At 42.7% G+C, this 22,797-nt stretch overlaps 1 protein-coding gene across 1 annotated transcript in view; it reads right to left on the minus strand.

The window, feature by feature from the left end:
* Positions 1–22,797, minus strand: part of LOC143962680 (dynein axonemal heavy chain 3-like) — a 2,426,925-nt gene that overhangs the window by 431,671 nt on the left and 1,972,457 nt on the right. The gene's annotated exons all lie outside the window — the stretch shown is intronic.

Genomic DNA, 22,797 nt, shown 5'->3' on the forward strand with positions numbered 1-22,797 from the left:
CGTAAACACTCCTTGGGTCAACTGCTTTTTTTTTTTTTTTTGGGTAGGGCACATGGATTTAAGTTATATTTTAGATCAGCCAAGGTTTAATTGTCTATTACATTCTTACCAAGATAGACAGGCGGAATGGATACTGATCTGAGCATGCATTTTTTAAGCATTTTTATTACAAAGATTTAGTTTGATCATGCCTGTGCATCCAAATACTATTTTTAACTACTTTAGGACCAGGTATTTTCTGGCAGATTTTAGTCAGATGTAATGATGATCAGTATGTTTTGCTAGAAAATGACTTAGAACCCTTAAACATTATATATCCTAGAGAATAAACTGGTGGGTTTTGCAATGTTTTGTGTCACATGGTATTTGTGCAGCATTTTTTCAAATGCAGTTTTTGGGAAGAAGTACACCTTTAAAAATTTTACTGCAAAAAAACACAATACATAACCCATTTTTTACGTAAAATATTAAAGATGATGTCACGCTGGGGTTTGGGGACCCGGGTCCTGCCCCAGGGGACATGTATGAATGCAAAAAAAAGTTTTAAAAATTCAATTTTTTTCGGGAGCAGTGATTTTAATGATGCTTAAAGTGAAAAAAGTGAAATATTCCTTTAAATATCGTACCTAGGGGGTGTCTATAATATGTCTGTAAAGTGGCTCGTGCTTCCCGTGCTTAGAACAGTCCCTGCACAAAATGACATTTGTAAAGGAATAAAAGTCATTTAAAACTGCTTGCGGCTTTAATGTAATGTCTGGTCCCGGCAATATGGATGAAAATCAGTGAGACAAATGGCATGGGCACCCCCCAGTCCATTACCAGGCCCGTTGGGTCTTGTATGGATATTAAGGGGAACCCCACACCCCAAAAAAAAAAAAGGAAAGGCGTGGGGCCCCCAGGCCCTATATTCTCAGAACAGCAGTATACAGACGGTGCAAACAAGACAAGAACACTAGGTTGGTTGTTAAGTGGAATCTGTTTGTAATTTTGAACTGGTACATTTTTAAAGTGTCAAAAAAATCAATTTTTAAGCTTTTTGGAAAACATATGGAAGGGTTATCACCCCTGTAACATTTTTTTTTTTTGCTGTCTGTGCACCTCTTCAGAAGATTTCACCTCACTTTCCCAAAGACAAATGTTTTTTGAAAAGTTGTTTTTTTTAGAAACAAGGATTGGTGATAAAGCATCAATGGAGAGGAGACACGTTTTTCCCATATCAACTCTTACAGGAGAAAATTTCCCTTCCTAGGGGTAGATTTCATCTCACTTCCTGTTGTCTCCTTCCATTTGCAAGTAGGAGACGTTTGTAAGTTGGATGTTTGAAAGTAGGGGCCTGCTCTATATGCTCTGCAGAAATTTGGGCCTAAGGTGTTGGTGTTGCCACAACACTGTAAGCCCTCACAGTTAACCTTGGTGGGCGCTGGAATGCCCTGCTGTGAACTATTATATCAAGAATTGTAATTACATGCCATTGTTGAACAGTGGTAGAAAAATTGGACCTTTGAGGACTTACATAGTTCTGGCACCAGCACCACCACCACCACAATCACAGTTACTCTTGGTGGGGGCTGGAACGGGCTCTGCTGTGAAATATTATATCAAGAATTGTAATTACATGTCCCTGTTGAACAGGGGCAGAAAAATTGGGCTTTAGGCACTGGTGCCACAACACTGCAACACCTCACAGAAACTTTTTGGAGCGCAGGAATGAGCCCTGCTGCAAAGTATTGCATCAAAAATTGTAATTACATGCACCTGTTAAACAGGGATTGAAAAATTGGGCCTTAGGCACTGGTGCTGTTGCTACAACACTGCAATCTCTCACAGATATTGTAGTTGAGCGCAGCAACGAACCCTCTGCAAAATATTGCATCAAAAATTGTAATTACATGCCCCTCTTAAACAAGGGCTGAAAAAATGGGCCTTAGGCACTGGTGCTGTTGCCACAACACTGCAACACCTCCCAGATATTGTAGTTGAGCGCAGAAACGAACCCTCCTGCAAAATATTGCATCAAAAATTGTAATTACACACCCCTGTTAAACAGGGGCTGAAAATTTGGCCTTAGCCACTGGTGGCGGCACACAGAACGAAAAATGTTCTTACAAGCTATCAGCATGAGCATTAAGGAGGAAGAGGATAGTCACTCAGCATAACAGGATAGCCACTCAGCATTAGCATAGGCAGTCTTGAAGAGATCTGACATTTCAAAAAAAATTATTGGGTTACATTAGCATCAGGTGCTTGGTAGCTGGTGGTGAACCAAGACTGATTAATTTTTATGAAGGTCAGTCGATCAACCGAGTTGGTGGATAGGCGCACCCTGTGATCGGTTACAAAGCTCCAGCAGGACTGAAAGAACCCTGGATGCAGGACAGGCCAGTAGCTCAATTGCATACTATGCAAGCTCTGGCCATCCATCCTCAAGACCCAGTAACCTAGAAGATTTTTGGTGAGAAAGGTGTCCAAGTCTGATCTTGCCCCTAGGTATTCCTGCACCATGTAAATCAGACGCTTGTGATGGTTGCTGGAACCGATCATACCTTGGGGCTGCGGACTAAAAAATTGTCTAAATGCATTGGTCAGACGGCCACCTTCTCCACTTTCTGTGATTGACCGAAGCCTCAGAAACACGTTGTCCAGGACCAGGAATTTGTAAACCTCCCAGGCTCTGGGAACGTTGAAGGATGAATGTTTCATCCTCTGCTCCCTCTGCAAAAGCAAGATAAGGTCCGCAACCTTACCCTTGTAGCATGGATCAAGGAGGGTTGCCAGCCAGTAATGATCCCTCTCCTTGATCCAACGAATACGAGGATCCTTCCGCAGGCTTTGCAGGATCAGGGAGGCCATGCAGCATAGGATAGCTGAGGCATTCAGTCTGGAGTCCTCTGGGTCACTAGGGACGACATGATCCGCAGCCACCTCCTCCCAGCCACGTACAAGTCCATGGGTTTCTTGGGACTGTAAATGATCCCTTAAAGACTGCTGCTGATGCTGAGTGCTAGACTCCAGCTCCATGCTGACACAATCATCCTCCTCCTCCTCTTCCTGTGTGATCGGCAGACCAGCATGAACACTGTCTGGATAAAGGGGGCCTTGAGAGGTAAGGAAGTCCTCCTCTTCCTGCCTCTGTTCTGCCTCAAGTGCCCTGTCCATTATTCCATGCAGCATGTGCTCCAACAGATGGACAAGAGAGAAAATGTCACTGATACATGCACGGTAAATGCTCACCATCCTCGTGGCCTCCTCAAATGGTGAAATGATGCATGCATCCCTGATCATGGCCCACTGGCGTGGGGAAAAAAAAACAAGCTCCCCTGACCCTGTCCTGGTGCCATAGTCGCACAGGTACTCCTTGATTGCCCACTGCTGTGGGTAAAGTCACTGCAGCATGGCTAACATTGAGTTCCACCTGGTGGGCATGTCACAGATTAGGCGGTTCTTGGGCAGGTTAAATTCCTTTTGGAGGTCAGCCAGCCGAGCACTGGCATTATATGACCGGCAGAAATGCACAGACTTTCCTGGTCTGCCTCAGGACATCCTGTAAGCCTGGGTACATGAGACAAACAGGGCCCATGGGTCAGTTGTCCCTGTCGGAGGGCGGAGAGGAGGGTGGTGCCATTGTCGCAAACCACCTTTTCTGGCTTAAGCTGGCATGGCGTCAACCACCTCTAAGCCTGCCCCTGCAGAGCTGACAGAATCTCTGCCCCAGTGTGGCTCTTGTCCCCCAAGCACACCAGCTCAAGCACCGCATGGCATCTTTTTGCCTGCGTGCTTGCGTAGCCCCTTGAATGCCTACGGAGCACTGCTGGTTCCGAGGACAAAGCACAGAAAGAGGCCATAGAGGAAGAAGAAGAGGAGGGGTGGAGGAGAGAGGTGTGTCAGAATCACCAGTAGTAGCATTTTGGAGGCGTGGTGGTGGAAAAACCTCCAACACTGCTGCACCTTGTCCTGCATCCTCCCCAGCTGCCAGAAGAGTCAGGCAACGTCCCTGTCCATTCCTGCTGGACCATGGGTCAGTGGTAATATGCACCTTACCGCTGACCGCCCTGTCCAGAGAGGCCATGACATTGCCTTCCACATGCCGGTAGAGAGCCAGAATTGCCCTCCATGTGAAAAAGTGGCATTTGGGAACCTTCCACTGAGGAACCGCACATTGTACAAACTCACGGAAGGGGCCCGAGTCTACCAACTGAAAAGGCAGCAGTTGAAGTGCTAGCAATTTAGCCAAGCTAGCATTCAACCGCTGGGCATGTGGATGGCTGGAATTGAACTTCTTTCTGCGGTGCAGCAGTTGGAGCAGGGAAATTTGCCTGGTACAATCTGACTTTGGTGTACCGATAGCAGATTGCCCGCAAATACTTGGCTTTGACACACCTAATTCTACATCTTCATTCCTTTCAGTGCAGGTTTCAGAGAGGACTGAAGTTATAGTGGGGTTGGAGATCCCAGCTGATGAGGAGCAAGGAGAGGTCCACTTTGTTCTTTGGTGTGGGTCTTTTAGGTATGCTTGGCAATGAACTGCATGGCAGGTCGACATATGTCTGGTCAAGAATGTGGTGCCGAAGCGGCTGATGTTTTGGCCACGCGAGATATGCTTAAGACATGTTGAAAATAGCAGCGGTGCAATCTGATGCACTCGACTCAAAAAAGACCCACACCAAAGAACTTTTGGAATAACGTGCAGAGACAGCAGCGCCCTGCACATGCGGAGCTCTGCGGTGTGATGCAGTCAGTGTGCTGCCCTTAAGCTGGCCCCTGGAGGGCATCCTTCCTCGTTGGAGATGTGTCTCCTCCTCCTCTCTCCTATTAGGCACCCACGTGGTGTCAATGACCTCATCATCCCCTCCCTCCTCATCACTGGAGCAAACCTGGCAGTATGCTGCAGCTGGGGGAAAATGACTGCCATATTGCTGTCCTTCTTGGGCACCCCCTCTCTCTGGGCTCACGTTACTGCCTCCCTCTAGCTGGGTACCATCATCAGAGCCTTCCAAATGCTGGGAATCCTCCTGGAGCATGAACCCAACACTGTGGTCAAACAGTTCTCAGGAGGACATGGTGGGGCTAGGAAAGGAGTGACTGACGCCATTGAGCTGAGGGAAGAGGCCGCGTTAGCAGCTGCTTTGCCAGACAAAGTACCCTGAGCCTGGATGAGAGAGGATGAAGAGGATGAGGATGGCTTGGTCATCCACTCTACCAAGTCTTCGGCATGTTGCGGCTCAACACGGCCAGTTGCTGAAAAAAAGGACGAGCGTGTCCCGTGACCACACACTGATGAGGATGCACCGTGTCCACGACCAGCACTGTTGCCTCTAGACACAGAGCCTGCTTGCCCTCTTTTATTGGCTCATGACTGTCTGCCTCTCCTTGTTGGCCTTCCAGACATACTAATGGCCTGCAGGGAGATGTAGCTGCACAAAGCTGGGACGTATATATATATATATACTGATTACACTGCAGCTAGCAGAATCAACTGCCTGCCTGTAGTATTATTAGTATGAGAACACCGGCAATTATATTCAGGTAAAGCTTTAGGTACACACTGTGCAAAGGACATTAAAACAAAATACTGCAGCTCCCTGCCTGTATTTGTATGAGAACACCGGAAATTGTATTCAGGTAAAGCTTTAGGTGCGAACTGTGCAAAGGACATTAAAACAAAATACTGCAGCTCCTGCATGTATTTATATGAGAACACCGGCAATTGTATTCACGTAAAGCTTTAGGTGCACACTGTGCAAAGGACACTAAAACAAAATACTGAAGCTTCTGCCTGTATTTGTATGAGCACATGGCAATTGTATTAAGGTAAAGCTTTAGTTGCACACTGTGAAAAGGACACTAAAACAAAATACTGCAGCTCCCTGCCTGTATCTGTATGAGAACGCCATCAATTGTATTCAGGAAAAGCTTTAGGTGCACACTGTGCAAAGGACACTAAAACAAAATATTGCAGCTCCCTGCCTGTATTTGTATGAGAACTCTAGCAATTGTATTCAGGTAAAGCTTTAGGTGCACACTGTGCAAAGGACACTAAAACAAAATACTGCAGCTCCCTGCCTGTATTTGTATGAGAACACCGGAAATTGTATTCAGGTAAAGCTTTAGGTGCACACAATGCAAAGGACACAGTACACTAAGTGAAAATAGTGCAGCTCCCTGCCTGTCAGTATATTATGAAGAGAATAACAGGAACGGATCTAACTAAACTGAATACAGTGTATAAATATATATACACAACACACCTGGGATGCATATATATCCTCTACACATCGTAACTGAAGCTTACTGACTCGCCTGCCTATTCTAACTTAAATCAAATGACACTCTCTCTCTCTCTCTCTGTCTATCTTTTTCCACCACCACAACACACTACACAAGGCCGCCACGCAGGTGGCCTTTTATAGTGTGGGATATGTACTAAACCCTCTGAGACATAATTGGCCAAAGCCACCCTGGCTTTTGGCAATAATGGCTCTCCGTTTTTTTCTGCACCGTGATTGGCCAAAGCATGTGGGTCATAGTGCATGCTTGGACAATCAGCAGCCAGCAATGCACTGCGATGCCGCAGTGAATTATGGGCCATGACGCGCCACTCAAATTTTGCGTGAACGGCCCATAACGTTCAGAATTCACTGAACGGGTGAACAGACGATGTTCGAGTCGAACATGGGTTTGACTCAAACACGAACCTCATCCCTAATAGCCAGGGATTCCCAGCCATGTAAGTCAGTAGGGCTGGTAACATCACTGGTTGTTAAGGACCAGCCAGCATCCATAACAACCATTGACACTGGGAAGCAGTCATGTATAATGTAAGGAAACGCCTCACACTTTGCTTTAGTGCTTTCATCATATACCACTTCCTCCCAGGCTGAATATTGATATCAGATATTACAACCACTCACAAGCGCAAAACAAGACAATACTTGTTTAGTTGCTGAACATGGACTCTTTATTAGAACCAGAATACAAGTTTTATATACAGTAGAATAAGAGGTTCCGCCCTCCTGCTGATATTACTCTAAAAATACACCTCTAACCAGAAACATAAATTAACATGAGATAATTAATCTCTTAAAGCAGCCGATGTGACTCCTTAACTACACTACACATTATCATACATCTCAACACAGAACTCCTTCATACAATTGCAGGGTTAATTAGCACAAACAACAATGGGTGAAAGACTCTTAGAAGCTGTGGCATGTCAGACTAGACTCATTTACATTATAGAAGGCAACAGACAGGTGGCTGGAGTTGATGACATTAGCATCTAACAGTATGTGTCCCAACAGTATGAATCAGTCACTATTTCTAATAGGGCATATACAGGGTTTCCAGAGTCTGTGTGTCTTGGGGAAATATGGACCTGAATCCAAAGTAACACCACCTCAAGGGGCCCCAGGCATACAGCTCAAAAAGAGCACCGTTCCCTCAAAAGGCTAGCATTCAGTTTCCTCCAAAAGCCTCTATCCTGGCTAGGTCTGTCACATACAATAGTGGTAGTAATTGTGCTATTGTATCTGGTATTCAGTTTGCGTCACATAGGTAAATGTTCAGGCATTCAATCAAATGCCTAAACAGCCAAAGTTTGGTTGGAACTTATGTTTTAGACTGAACCTTCAGCTTATTTATTATTGTATTGTGTGGTCAAAGAAAAATCTGGGTAACAGAGTTAGTGCCCAGTCCTCTGTGGTCTTTTGGCAGGCCATAAATGACTGAGGTGTGTGGAAACGTTGAGTATCCACTTTCAGCCCAAGCCTATTCTGGCATTCCTCTCCAACATGTAAAAATTATATTTTTTTGTTGCTAGAAAATTACTCAGAACCCCTAAACATTATATATATATTTTTAGAACAGACCCTAGTGAATAAATGGCTGTTGATATTTGCTCAGCAATTTTTCAAACACAATTTTTTTGGGGGGAAAAAACACTTTCATGAATTAAAAAAAAAAACTAAAATTAGCCCAATTTTTTTTTTATAATGTGAAATATAATGTTACAGTAAAGTAAATAGATACCTCACATGTCACACTTCAAAATTGCGCATACTCATGGAATGATGGCAAACTTCAATACTTAAAAATCTGTATAGGCTATGCTTTAAAAAAAAAAATTACAGGTTACCAGTTACAGAGGAGGCCTTGCACTAGAATGCAGCTGAAGGCATAATTTAGATATCTCCACTTCTACCTAAGGATGTCATATGATGTCCACTTAAGGTTCAGTGTATATAGATATTTAGCCATATCTTTAGTTATTCATCTGTTGTCTAAGGCTATGGTGATTAGATCAATTAATTTATTTTTGTTATCAGAAACCTTATGTATATATTTTTATTTTTATTTCATGTATAGACTTATGCTATGTATGTGGTCCTTTTCTTCTCTTTTTTTCCCTGTTTGCTCATATACTGTCTCTGCTACCAGAGAAATACTCAAGTAATGGGTTTTAACACAACATCAACGTTTGCTTGGTGTAGTGTGCATATGCGGGATATATACTAAGCATACCTTCTGTTTACAAACTATTTTTATTTGGTACAAAAGGTAGTACAAAAAGCTTTGTCATATGTAAAAAAAAAAAAAAAAGTACAATACAGGTAGTTTACACATAAGAAAGATCAAAATATAATCTGTAGTTGTTGATAGATATATTTTGTTGTAGTATGTTAACACTTTAATATTAAACTCTGTGATTGTTGTATATATACATATCTTATAATGTTCTTCAGACATAAATTACTAGTAATGGCATTCAGGTTTGAAAAAGAGATTGGATTAAGCTGTGGGTCCCATTTTTTATTATAAAAATGATTGGTGTTCTGTAGTGTGTAGAATATTTTTCCATAAGATTAATCTTATTGTTAATTCTGGTTTTCAGTTATGTTAGGGGATCTGATGAGGATTTCCATTGGAATGCTCTCAACCAGTTTATTGCTACACATAGTGTGGATCAGTCTCGTATTATGGGTGGCTAGCCCAATGGTAGGAGAAAATAGGAGACAGTTGTGGAGAGTGAGGTTTATACTACTATCTGAAATTTTGGAAGAAAATTTTCCAATTGCTTCCATATATGTGTGACCTTCTCACAATTCCAAAAAATGGTGGAATTACAACCTCTGGAGCAAGTCTGAGAACTAAGCATACCTTCTGAATGTCATCTCCGGATGTTCAAAATACATCTAGACAGTCTTCAATAAATGTTAGGGCTGAACATTCAAAAGAGCCATAGCTTTCTTAAGCAGTTGTCAGTGCTGGACATTCGAAAGAGACACTTTTGCTCTCACCAAGCGGTGAGGCTTTGGCAGTATATCTGAGTTTCTAGGCAAAGACTACATTGGTGCCAGTCATCTTGGTTTTTAACCACTTGCTGCCCGCCATATAGCAAAATGACGGTGGCAAAGTGGTTTTAATATCCTGACCGGACGCCTTATGACGTGATCAGGATATTAAGCTGCTGCGCTCCCCCGGGGGCACGCATCGTGGCGATCGTTGTTGTGGGGTGTCAGTCTGACACCCAGCAACTACGATTTCGGTAAAGAGTCTCCGACGGAGACTCTTTACCACGTGATCAGCCATATCCAATCACGGCTGATCACAGTGCAAATAGGAAGAACCGGTGATCGGCTTTTCCTCACACGCGTCTGTCAGACGTGAGTAGAGGAGAGCCGATCGGCTGCTCCTCTGACAGGGGGGGGTCTGTGCTGATCGATTATCAGCATGGCCCCCCCGAGGATGCCCACACTGGACCACCAGGGACGCCACCAGACCACCAGGAGATGCCCAGCACCAGGTATGCCCCCTAGACCACCAGGGATGCCAGCCAGTGCCCATAATGAATGTCAATCAGTGCCCATAATGGATGCCAATCAGTGCCCACAATGGGCATCACTGAATGGCATGCATTATTGTTTGGCACTGATTGGCATCCATCCCTACAAAACTTTAAATTACAATGCAGCCTATCAGTGCCCATCCTAGCCGCCTATCCATGCCCATCCATGCCCATCCATGCCACCTATCCATGCCCATCTGTGCCGCCCATCCGTGCCGCTTATCCATGCCAATCCGTGCCGCCTATCCATGCCCATTTGTGCCACCTATCCATGCCACCCATCCATGCCAATCCGTGCCACCTATCAATGACAATCCGTGCCACCTATCAGTGTCTATCTGTGTCGCATATCAGTGCCATCTATCAGTGCCGCCTATCAGTGCCACTTCATTGGTGCCCATCAGTTCCGCCTTATCAGTGCCCATCACTGCCGCCTTATCAGTGCCCATCACTGCAGCCCCGTCAGTGGCCATCAGTGAAGGAGAAAACTTACTTATTTACAAAGTTTTGTAACTGAAACAAAAAAAAAACATGTTTTTTTTTCAAGATTTTCGGTCTTTATTTGTTTAGCAGAAAATAATTCCAGAGGCGATCAAATACCACCAAAAGAAAGCTCTATTTGTGGGAACAAAATTATAAAAATTCAGTTTGGGTACAGTGTAGCATGACCGCGCAATTGTCATTCAAACTGCGGCAGCGCTGAAAGCTCAAAATTAGTCTGGGCGGGAAGGTGTATAAGTGCCCTGTATTGAAGTGGTTAATTCTGCCTGCTGATTTGTATTTGTTTCTTTTATGGTTATTTTTATGATTTAATTTTTTTACTAATTAATTTACAGTGTTTTGGCAGGATTATGGCATCACTATGACATCAGAGTTGTGCACTGGATGTTTCATGTCAGCTGTTGCATTCATTTATACAGTAGGTGGATCACTATGTTGCCTTGAGGAAGGGATTCTGCGTGGCCCCAAATTTCAGGCTTTACATGACAAATGTGACTTTGCATCAATAATAGTGTATGTTTTTTGAATCAGAGTACTGGTGACAGCTCATCATTCTTTATTGCATTACTCTCCCCATAAGTTTTATTAGTAAGAATTCAAACACTGTCCATGAACATCTGAATGATCACATATTTTTTTGAATTTTCTTCTCTTTATACTATCCAATCCTATTTAGTGTAAGTAACAACTAGTGCTAGAATGTGCTATTGCTAATTGCTTTACATTTACAGCTACTTTAAATTTCATAGTCTAAAAAAACAACAGAAATGAAATATGGTTTTTATTTTCCTAAGTTATGGTGGGTTTCTAAGTCCTCTGAATGCCCCACACTTCCTTCTATAGCTTATTTGTTGAATTTAGAAATATATGTCCAGTGGTGAGAAGAAGTAAGGGAACACAATCTGAAGAAGTTATCACAGTTTAAAATTTAGAGCCTCAGTGCTCCCCATAGCAGGTGACTACCATTGTGGTAAATATGTTGGTATAGTTTTTCTTGTGGGCCATTATGTGAGGTCTGATTTTGTTATAGATTGAAGGTGTAGACCATTAAAAAGAGACTATCTCCAGTTATTATACTAAATATAACTTTTATAATATTGAATTGATGAATTGTGCAGTTGTGGGCTTGGCATTGATGAGTAGGACCAGAGAATGTAAATGCAAAAAAAAAGAAAGTAGAGAGAAGCCATGAATACAACATTGTTATCCGAACCAGTCAGCATACACGTTAAAACATATTTTTTAACAGACCATACATTTATATTAGTAACAATATTATCAGCTACCTAAGCAAGAGTTGCAGACAAGATGAAAGACTATAAAAACCGAAGATCTGAAGTTCTAAATCAAAGAAGGAGCTCTTTGATTGAGAAAGCATTTCTGTTATCATTTTCTTCTCAATCCAGCATTAGCAACCTGAATATATTTCCATGTTCTACTGTATATCAACTAAATCAGTTAACTTTGCACCCTACTGCTTTCTTTGTGAAAGGCACTGTGTTCTTTCTCTGACCTACATTTTTATAATTGTATAATTACCAAACTTCTGTGTTCTGTACTGCAATTAGTGGCAATGTGAAGCAGTTATTCTGTTATATACGAAATACACAAAGTAGTTATCATATTTAGGTGAATACGTTTCAATCTGTTGACTGGTTTTTCAAACGGTAAAAGAGCTCATCTATCAAAATGTCTGGAAAAAAAAACTGTTTTTTCAGTAATACAGCAACCAAGCTGAATCAAACCTGAATAGTAAAAGACAACTGAAGAACACAGGTTGAATCTCCATGGTTGTTAAAGCCAACATTGACAATCATAATTTCACACACCCTGATTTATAAGATCCTTCACCCTTTTCAAGTTGAAAAAATGTGTACATGACAATACATGCAATATAAAACAAAGATATGTGGTACAACTGAGAATTTTAGTTTAATGGAAATGTAATTAACCTGACATATTAATATTTAAGGATAACATCCTGTAACCCAAAAACTCAGATTCAAAAACAACAGCCACAAAAAAGTGGTGAAAAGTAGATGGTTGCCCAAATGCCAGATGAGTTGTAAAGGGTATAAAACATAAATTTAATAATAAAAAAGAGCAAATTGTCCAGAGGGAACAGGTTAATCCTTTGTATATACAGAAATGTATTAAAATGATTGAAAAGAGAAATGATCTCAGAGGGATTTAAACCGGAGTTTGATTATAAATTGAGAGTATTGCCAAAAAGGGAGATGAGGGATCTAACCCCAAGCACCTGTGGCATTACTATTATATATACTCTCCCTGAGATTTGAACATACTTGTGACAGATGTTGGCACCAAATTGACTATTTAAACTGTGCCAATGCTCAGGATCAGGGCTGCTTCCTCTTTAGCCTCCTGTGTTTTCTGAGATCTTGTGTTCTTGTATCCTGACTCAAGTTGCTGACCCAGGTTGTCCTGATTACTTTCTGAACTTACCTGCACCAACCTTGGCTTGTCCTTGACCACCACTTCTGCCTGCTTCATTTGCTTCTGTTTCACTGTTTTGCTCCTGATTCATATTGCACCCTGACCACACTCTTGCCTGTTCTTCTGTACCAGCTCCATCCTGCTAGTGTATGACCCATCCTGCTGGACTCTGCTGTTCTTCCTGTGGCTACAGTACCTTCCTGCCATCCTGTTGTGCCTGCTGATCTACAGTCTGCTACCAGAATATGCCTCACATGCCTGCTGTTGCATGAACCAGCCTGCTGCCTACCAGCTGTCTACCAGCCTGCCTGCTTTACTGAAGATAATTGATGACTTCTCCTCTCTGGCATGGACACCCGCTCTGCTGCTAGCAAGACTTACAGGCACTCGTGCCACTCTGCACTTCTGCACCTTCTGTCCACACTACCAGGGGCCCTGAATCAGAAGCATCCTCATAATTTCAGGCTCTGCTACCAGGTATGTGATAATGAGATAGGATCAGTGTCGGTGAGGCTGGGTGATACATTTCTATGTCTGAGTGTACTTCAAACTAGAGCTTATCTTAAAGCGGTTCTTCACCCTAAAGGGGAAGTTCCACTAATCTGATCCCTCCCCCCCTCCGGTGCCACAATCGGCACCTTTCAGGGGGGAGGGGGGTGCAGTTACCTGGATAATCCAGGTATCTGCACCCACTTCCAGGCAGACCGCCGCAGACCCCCGCAGACACCCTGCCCCCCGTTGTGTTCTGGGAAACACACACTTCCCAGGACACAGCGGGGGACCAGAAGAGACGCGCAGCGTGACTCGTGCATGCGCAGTAGGGAACCGGGCAGTGAAGCCGCGATGCTTCACTTCCCGATTTCCTGACATCGCTGGACCCTGGGACAGGTAAGTGTGATTTTATTAAAAGTCAGCAGCTGCAATATTAGTAGCTGCTGGCTTTTAATATTTTTTTTTAGGTGCAGAACCGCTTTAAATGATGATGCCCTGCTGGCCTTGAATGGGTCCTAAGTAGTAGGGTTGATTTCCCAAATTTCCAAAAATATATTTTTAAGAAAGCATTGTGCCTTTGCCTTAATCATAACTGTTTTTAGTACCAAGGGCAGTTTTACATTCAAAAGGCTGGAGTTGCTATGGGCACAAAATGTGTGCCCAATCTCACAAATGTATTTATGTCTGCATGGGAGGATACATTTGTCTTTAGTCATCACAGACCAGAACCCCTTTTTTTATCAGAATTTCATAGATGACTGTTGTTCATCTGGGGTGGCTCAGAGGAGAGTTTACGGTCATTTATGTCTGAACTAAACAATAACAAAATTATAGAATTGTAATATCATTGGCGTGGGGAAGAGACACTTCTTTTTGAATGTGACTATTTTTAGGCAGATTAGATTTATCATCAGTGATAAAACAAAGTTCATCCACATGTAAACATAAGATCTCTGTGCCGGTGGAGGAGCACTGGATGGATTGTTTTGCACAGAGAACTGTTTACCAGAGCAATGGACCCCATATTCACAGAGGTTATACAGCGCTTTAGCACAAATCCCAGATTGATGACTTGATCAGCCTATTTTCCTTTTCAAAATGCCAGTCTCAAAAGCTCAATAATATGCAGGAGAAAACACAGAACAAAACTCCACAGTGTAGTATTTTGGACATCATTTACTACTGTAGGAAATCTAGGTACTCACAAACAAAAAGACTCTTGAAGCATAACACAGAAAAGGCTATTCTTTCTCTGATGGGCATACTGGCATCAATACTAAACACCACCCTATGCATGTTTCATCTTAAGGGACATCTTCCGGGGGCATCTGAGTAGTGATAGGTAACTTCCTTATTTATATGGACTCTTGTCCTTGTTTTTATGGAGTGGCAGTAATGAAACAGAGAGGAAAAAAGTATCTTTGAGTTGAAAACTTACAGTCCATTAGGGTTAAGCATAGATTGAGATATTAATTGTTTTATTGGTAACAGTTAAGATTTTGTCATGGCTGGGATATCCATAAATATTTTTATAATTGATAAAATACTCAGTGAAGGAGATTCCAGACCAGAGGAGCGTTGTCGTCCCTGCCCCCCCCCCCCCCCCCCCGGAGGAAATGTTGATTGAATTATCCTCACAGGTGGGAGGTGGGGGATTAATACACAAACTCTCATATACCGAGCAGGAACCTGGACAATGGTGTCTGCTTAACTCAACCCCAGCCGACAATGGTGAATTGATGGTTTGAAGTCTGGATCTCAAAAGTCTTTGATCAAAGAAAGTCCATGTCAAACAAGCCCAATTGTTTCAAGAACAAGGTTACCTCCTCAATAGTGTTGATTTACCTGGCCCCAGACAATGGCAGAGACACCCAGTTAATTATACACCAAAAGAGCCCCAGTTGCAAGTTTTAAACAGAACTACAAAATATATATGTTAAATATACCATACTGGCTGGCTACAGACAAAAATCAGTATATATCAGAAGTCATCCACGTATTGTCAAAGAACTTGGCACCAGTATTATATGAATGAAAGGTTGTGGTTGTTTTATCTGATGAATATCTGACAGTCTCAAGATAATTGTTTAGGTCTAAATTTCTTACAGCCAGCAAAGTACATGAGATGGGGAAAGGCCATATTTGGAACCAACCAATCATGACATGGTAAACATAAGGTGGAAAGGCACCAATTCAACAATTGGATTGTACCCAATAAAAAGAGAAACAGATAAGATTAAAGGGAGAGAGGACTTCAGATCCACACGTTGGATACACTCCCTAGACGAACAAGAAGCCTGCTGATAATTGACCACTCACCATCTTGCTGGACTTTGCTACTGGAACTAATCGAATGTACTTGTAATTTGTTGGATATTGTCCCCTTTTAAACTGTAGTAAGATACAGACCAAAAGGATATTAATTAACCTTTTCCTCCCAAAATTGTAGGGATTGTATTTTACAGTTTATGTTTTAACCTTATCATTTACAGTGTGTAGGGCAGTTTTGTAATTAATAATTTTCTCACATTATTTGTCTAGACTGTGTGTTGAAGCCATTTGTGGGTGAAATTAGGTATAGACCTGCATTACAACAAATTTAGCTACTGTGGTCCCAGGGAAATTATTTATCGCCCCACTCAATCTGGTAGATATGTTAAATTAATATTTCCTTCAAATTGATAATATCTACCTGTTGATTTCACGAGACATACTTTGCATTCCTTCCTGGCCGGAGAAGTTCAGAGTATTGTTTCCCTGAGCGACAGGAGATATTGTGTTTTTGAACTTAAGGCGCGATTACCGCAAATATTTTTTTTTTTAACATAGTAATTTGGGCTACCCTTGGGTTATTTGTCAAATATTGTGGAAAAAAGTTATATTTCCATGTTGATGTCTTTGGTAGGGTGTATGAAATATTAATCACCAGAAATCCTGGTTCTGTATGAAATTGTATAGATATACTTGTAAATTAATAAACATTGTTTACTTATTAATTTTGTTGGGAGATATTCAAGAATTCCCCATAGATTAATGAACTCATGAAATTATTGTGGTATGTTATTGATTGTGTGAACAAAGTTCACATTTTTAACGTAAGGTTGGAGGCACTGAGCAAAACACTAAGATCTTAATAATTCAAATGTGTCATATGCATTGTTAAGATTCCATACCACACTCACAACAGTGTAGGAGATTGATTTTAGTATTTTTATATGTATTTATATTTAACTTTTTAATTTACTTTTTAACTCCATAGCAATAAGCTGTTTATTTATTGAGATATATGCATTCGACTGTGAATAATAATGTGTGTTATGTGTTTTACATTAATCACATATATGTTTTTATCAAAAGATTGATATTTATTAATGCAGAATTCAGACTCTTACACACTAGGTGGTGCCTTCTTTTACACAGTAAGGCCCCTTTCACACATGCGGACTGTATGTCCGTATTTCATCCATCCGTTTGCAGATAAAATACGGACATACATGCATTCCTATGGGATAGCGGGTGTCTGCGGATGAACATCCACAGACACCCAATATCGTCCGTCTCTGCAATGGTCCCATTCTGCAGATGGAGGAAAATCCTATTTTTTTATCCATCTACAGAGCGGATCTCTCTGTCCATCTGTCCATCCGATCCCTCATAGAGGAGAGCAGAGATCTGACAGGGCAGTCCCTGCACAGTGTGCAGGGACCGCCCTGTCATCTGCCGGCTCAGCGGGGATAAACGGAGCAATCTCCGCTGAGCAAACGGATCATCACGGGGCGGATCATTACGGATCCGTCCCGTGTGAAAGGGGCCTAAAGATGTAGGCAAATAATTTGTGTAATAAAATATTTATATAAATAGAGGGGCGTGGTTTGGAAATGGCAGAGTAGGGGAAACATATGCTTGTAGAGCTCTGACCTTCCACCCGGCCGCCCAGCTGTTGACGCTATGGATGCAGCCCTCATAGCCCTCTTTGCCCTGTGGAATCCGAAGATTGAAGAAGTGCTCACCTTGGGATGAAGAGGAAGGAGAAAGGGCCACAGAAACTGTGGGAACAGCCAGAGATAGAACATTTCTTTCCCCACACAAGGGCCATGGTGTCCAGGAGACAAACGACAGAGTCACGTGACACAGCAGCGGGTGGGGAGAAACAGAGTAAGCGTCTATATGAGCAGACTGACGAGGAGACTGGTGAGACGCAGGAGTGAGAACTGCCTACCCCTCCGATTCAATTAGGCATGGACCAGGGAGCGTAGAGGGAGAACGTGGGGGGTCACTTGAACCCCCAGGAATGTCAAGGAAGTCCTCTGCAGCTTATTGGAGACCCAGATTTAAGAGCGCTGTTTCAAGCGCTCCCTACCCGAGCAGATGTAGAAACAATGGTGACAGGTTTTGAAGACACGCTCCGGCGGGAGATGAAGTTAGTCCAAACAGAGGTACAGCACTTATCTGAGAGACTTCAGGGTGATGAGGATTCAAGGGCATCTCTAGAGAAGCGCATTCAGCATCTGGAACAGGTACAGACAGTACAAATTTCACATGTCTCTAGTATGCAGTTGGAGGAATTTGAAGACCGTAGGACAGGACGCTTTGCAGTCTATAGTCCTAGCAATATGTCAACAGTTAGCTGTCCCTGCTCCCCCCAGGACCTGGAGTTTGAGAGAGTCCATAGAGCTTTGTGGCCCCCATCAGTAAATGTGAACAGACCAAGGGATGTTATATGCTGTTTCCACCGCTATGCACATAAAGAGTTAATAAGCCGCAAGGCATGGGAAGTAGGAGACATAGAGCAAGATGTCTCCTACTTATGGTGAAAGTATTACCAGATTTATCACGTGTTACACTGCAGTGAAGGGCAATGATGTGCCCACTCCTGGACAGAATTAAATCACTAGGGGGGACTTACCAATGGGGCTACCCAATATCGCTGACTATAAAGAGAAATTCTTTGAAATTCATCTTATGGCACCCGGCAGAGCTCCCAGACTTTTCCTTCCTAGTGGTGGAGGCCTTTGAGATTTCGAACTGGCTTCAACCAATAATAGGACCCCTAAAAAATAAGGACCTCTTTGGAGGAAGAAGATCTAAAGCCCCAGAGGGGGATAGGGAAGTAAAATAGCATTCCCCCTAATCTACAGAGATATATGAGGCAAGACTCCCCTCTACCCTGAAGGAACTTTGACCCCCTCATGTTTTCCTCCCCGTTTTTTCTCTTCCTTTCCTTTCTCTTCTTTTCTTATGAGACTGGCAGGCGCCTTCAGAAAACAGAGGTGACATAGGGCAGATATCTACACTACATTCGGTGCCCTCTTACTCGTACAACACCGGAGGATGTCGCGGCGGAGGAAATCGGGGAAACATCCCGGTAAGACGACGGACTTTTATCCGCACTCCGGCCGCTCTTTATCCCAAGATGGCGCCGATGATACACGAGGCCCCTCAGACATGCAACCGAGCAAGGCAGAGGAAGAGAAAGGTAGCGACCGTAAACAGAAGGGCCAGACCAGACCTCTGACTATTAATTCCAGGCCTTCCTCTAGTGCAAATAGCCCGGTGAAATCTAGACCCAGACTCTCCGACGAGGCTACGGAAGGGGGACGAAAAGGAGGCCCAGATGGCGCTAGATGACACGCTAGAATTTCAGGACGCCATAGCGTCCTTTCCAACTAATAACCTGCCAGTCATGGACTCTACGTTGAAGGACATGCTGCTATCATTAAGAAGTGCTATTCACACTGACATGCTACATTTGATGTCCCAATGCAAATCAGCGGTGACGGTGGTCAGCGACCGGGTTTCACACATAGAGCACAAAATGGGGGAATTCACGGATACATTCAATAGCATGGTGGATTCCCACAACGACCATGATGATGATATCACATGGCTTAAAGATAAAGTGGCGGACCTGGAAGACCGATCCAGGAGAAACAACGTTAAAATAAGAGGCATTCCTGAATCGGTCCAACCCCAAGAATTAATGGCATACTTTACCAAAGTTTTAACAGAACTATTACCAGATCTACCATTGGAAGATTTGATAATCGATCGGATTCACCGCCTCCCGAAACCACAGCACATCCCTGCCAAGCTACCTAGAGATGCAATAGCCAGGATACATTTCTACCGGGTTAAAGAACGGATGCTTCAAGCTATCAGACATTTAGATGATCCCCCGGAATGTCTACAAGGCTTGTCCTTCTTCCCAGACCTTTCGGCCCACACGATGAAAAGGAGACGTAACCTGATGACCATAACGAAGCCTTTAAGAAACCACAATGTCCCCTATCGTTGGAACCACCCTGCCACTTTGGTTATTCGTAGAGACGATCGGGATTATCGAATCAACACATTGGAGGACGGTATACGTCTACTGGAGAAATGGAAGATCCTCGTATCGGACGAAGCGAACCCTAGAAGCCGCCAGGGATCCCCATCTTCAGACAAATGAGTTGCGTTTTTCTTTCTTTGAACAGTTGCAATGCCCTTTACTTTTTACAGTTTCACAAGTTCTGGATGTCTCACCCGGTGTCCAAATGTTTACCTACCCCCACTTTTCAGCTGTTTACACAAGCTCAGATTCTGCAAGAATCGTTCGTTTTTATTGTGTTTTTCCAAGCACTAAAATAGTGCCTTCGTTCGCAATTTTATTGGCGACTTCTTTCTTTTTTTTTACTTTTGATTTTGTGGACGTTCAAATTTCTTTATTTTTTTTTCATTTATTTTTCACTTTTTATTTAACTTCTCCCCAGGTTATTCACTAATACATCTGTCACCAGCAGACATTTTTGACTCTGTTTTGAAAAGCATCCACTTCTCTGGTATTTTACGACCTACTGTTTAACTGCTTAAATTGGTTGAAATTTTTGAACTTCCAAACAGGCAAATACCTTACGGTAAAGTACGGTATTAATCTAGTAGTATAGAACTGAGACTCTCCTTATTTTGCTACAATGTCTTTTAAAATTTCATGTTTGAATGTGAATGGCCTTAACACACCTAGCAAGCGGCATATGCTGTGGAGGACGGCGCATTCTTTGAAATGTGACGTCCTTTGTTTACAGGAGACACATCTCAAAGACACCACTCATCCCATGCTAACTCACAAGCAATACCCCCACGTCTATTTAGCCAATGCTTCGAAAAAAAAGAGAGGTGTGGCGATATTGCTTAAAAATACGGTAGCATTCAAACCGATTTCTCACCACTGTGATAGTGCTGGCAGATACATAATTTTGATTGGTGAAATTAATAACGTGACCTACACGTTGGTCAATACATATGTCCCGAACACCAGACAAGTTTATTTTTTAAACAAATTATGGAAAAAAATTCAGAAGGTCAAACTGGGCCACCTAATATTGTGTGGCGACCTGAATACTGTTATGGATTCTCATATGGATACTGCAAACGTGTCGGTCACATCAAATCGCAGACCAAACTTATCTAATTTCTCCCGTTCTACGGGGTTATATGATGTCTGGAGATGCCAGCATTCCACAGAAAAAGATTTTTCATATTTTTCGCGAGCCCATCTATCCTACTCAAGAATTGACTTGTTTCTGGTAGATAAATTCCTGTTGCAGCATATTTCGATGTCTGATATAGGGCGTATAGAATGGTCAGATCATGCTCCGGTATCAATCACAATAGGTGGAAATGTCTGTTCAACTCGTGCTAATAGATGGAAAAATGACACACAGCTGTTTAGAGTCCCAGAAATTGCTAAAGGTATATCTAAGTCAATTGACAAATTTTTTAATATTAATGATAATGGAGAAGCAGATCCATTCGTGGTTTGGAATGCCCATAAGGCATTCATGAGGGGCTATTTGATAAAAGAGAGTGTGAAATTGAAAAGGTCAAGGGGGCAGCTCATGGACAACCTCTTGAAAGACATATCTGATTTGGAGATTGCAAACAAACAAAAACCCTCATTATCACTCAGTAATAAACTGGCGGATGCAAGGAATGAATTACGAGCCCTACTTTTAGCCCAATATTCTCGTAATATTCATATTCTTAAAGCAAATCAATATACCCATGGGAACAAGGCGGGTAAGCTGTTAGCCACCCAACTTAAAGAGAGAATGGTTAAACAAAAACTCCCCTTTATATATCATCCTGACTCCGGAGTAAAATTAACTAACCCCAAGGATATTGCGGATGCTTTCAGCTTCTACTACAATAGTTTATACAACTTGAAAGAAGACACTAATACTCCCCAACCCACTCCAGAACTCATTAATGATTTCTTGGAGAAAATTAATCTTCCAACTGTTCCACTAGCTGACCTCGAGAGTTTAAACGCCCCATTCTCAATTCTGGAGATCCAAAAAACGATATCTAGCCTTCCACTCAACAAAGCACCCGGTCCAGACGGTTTTTCAGCAGAGTATTATAGATGCTTTGCTGAACCTTTGATTCCTAGAATGCAGGGGATGTTCCATGCTGCTGCCTCCTCGGCCTCATTCCCAGAGGAAATGCTGCAAGCCACAATCATTACGCTTCCAAAACCGGGGAAGGAACCGGACAGGCCACAGAACTTTAGGCCCATATCACTTTTGAATGTGGACCTGAAGGTGTACGCCAAACTGTTGGCGAACAGGATTGCAAGATTACTTCCCTCCTTAATACAACAAGACCAAGTGGGTTTTGTGGCAGGCAGACAGGCAACTGACGCTACAAGGAGGGTTTTGAATCTGATCCATTCGGCGTCCGGGGGCGGGAGTGCGGCTGTGCTCCTATCCCTGGACGCCGAAAAAGCTTTAGATCGTGTCCACTGGGGGTATCTCTCGGCGGTCCTTTCGAGATTTGGATTTAAAGGTCCGGTTCTCTCCGCCATTTCGGCTCTTTACTCAAAACCATCAGCGCATGTTTTTACTGAAGGCATGTTCTCTGAACAATTTTGCATCACAAATGGAACACGACAGGGGTGTCCATTATCAGCCTTAATTTTTGCATTACTGATGGAGCCGCTGGCGGAGAGAATTCGGACCCACCCTCAAATAAAAGGTATTCAGATTGGAAGCTCTAGACATGTGATCTCATTATTCGCAGATGATGTGATTCTATCAGTTGAAAATCCAGCAAGCTCATTATATGCCATTCACGACATATTGACCGAATTCAACCACATCTCCTATTATAAGATAAATGCTTCCAAGTCCAACGTCCTGAATCTAGGAGTAGACATGATAACTCAAAAGCAAATTCGAAGTAAGACGCCTTATCCCTGGACGGATGGGGCTATACAATATTTGGGAATCAAGGTGTCCAAATCCATATCTCAACTATACACTCTTAACTTTGAACCCATGATAGGAGAACTAGAAAAAGAGGTAAATAGACTAAGGAAATTTTATTTAACCTGGTCAGGGAGATTAGCGGCCTATAAAATGTTCTTACTCCCTAAACTGCTATATTTGTTTAGGGCGCTCCCCATACGGCTGCCTTCAGCCTACTACCGTAGGCTACAAGGCCAATTAGCCAACTTTATTTGGGCA

This window comes from Lithobates pipiens, unplaced genomic scaffold (assembly GCF_037356315.1).
Source record: "Lithobates pipiens isolate NorthernLeopardFrog02 unplaced genomic scaffold, aLitPip1_a1.2 Scaffold_8, whole genome shotgun sequence".
In the NCBI taxonomy this organism is placed as follows: Eukaryota; Metazoa; Chordata; class Amphibia; order Anura; family Ranidae; genus Lithobates; species Lithobates pipiens.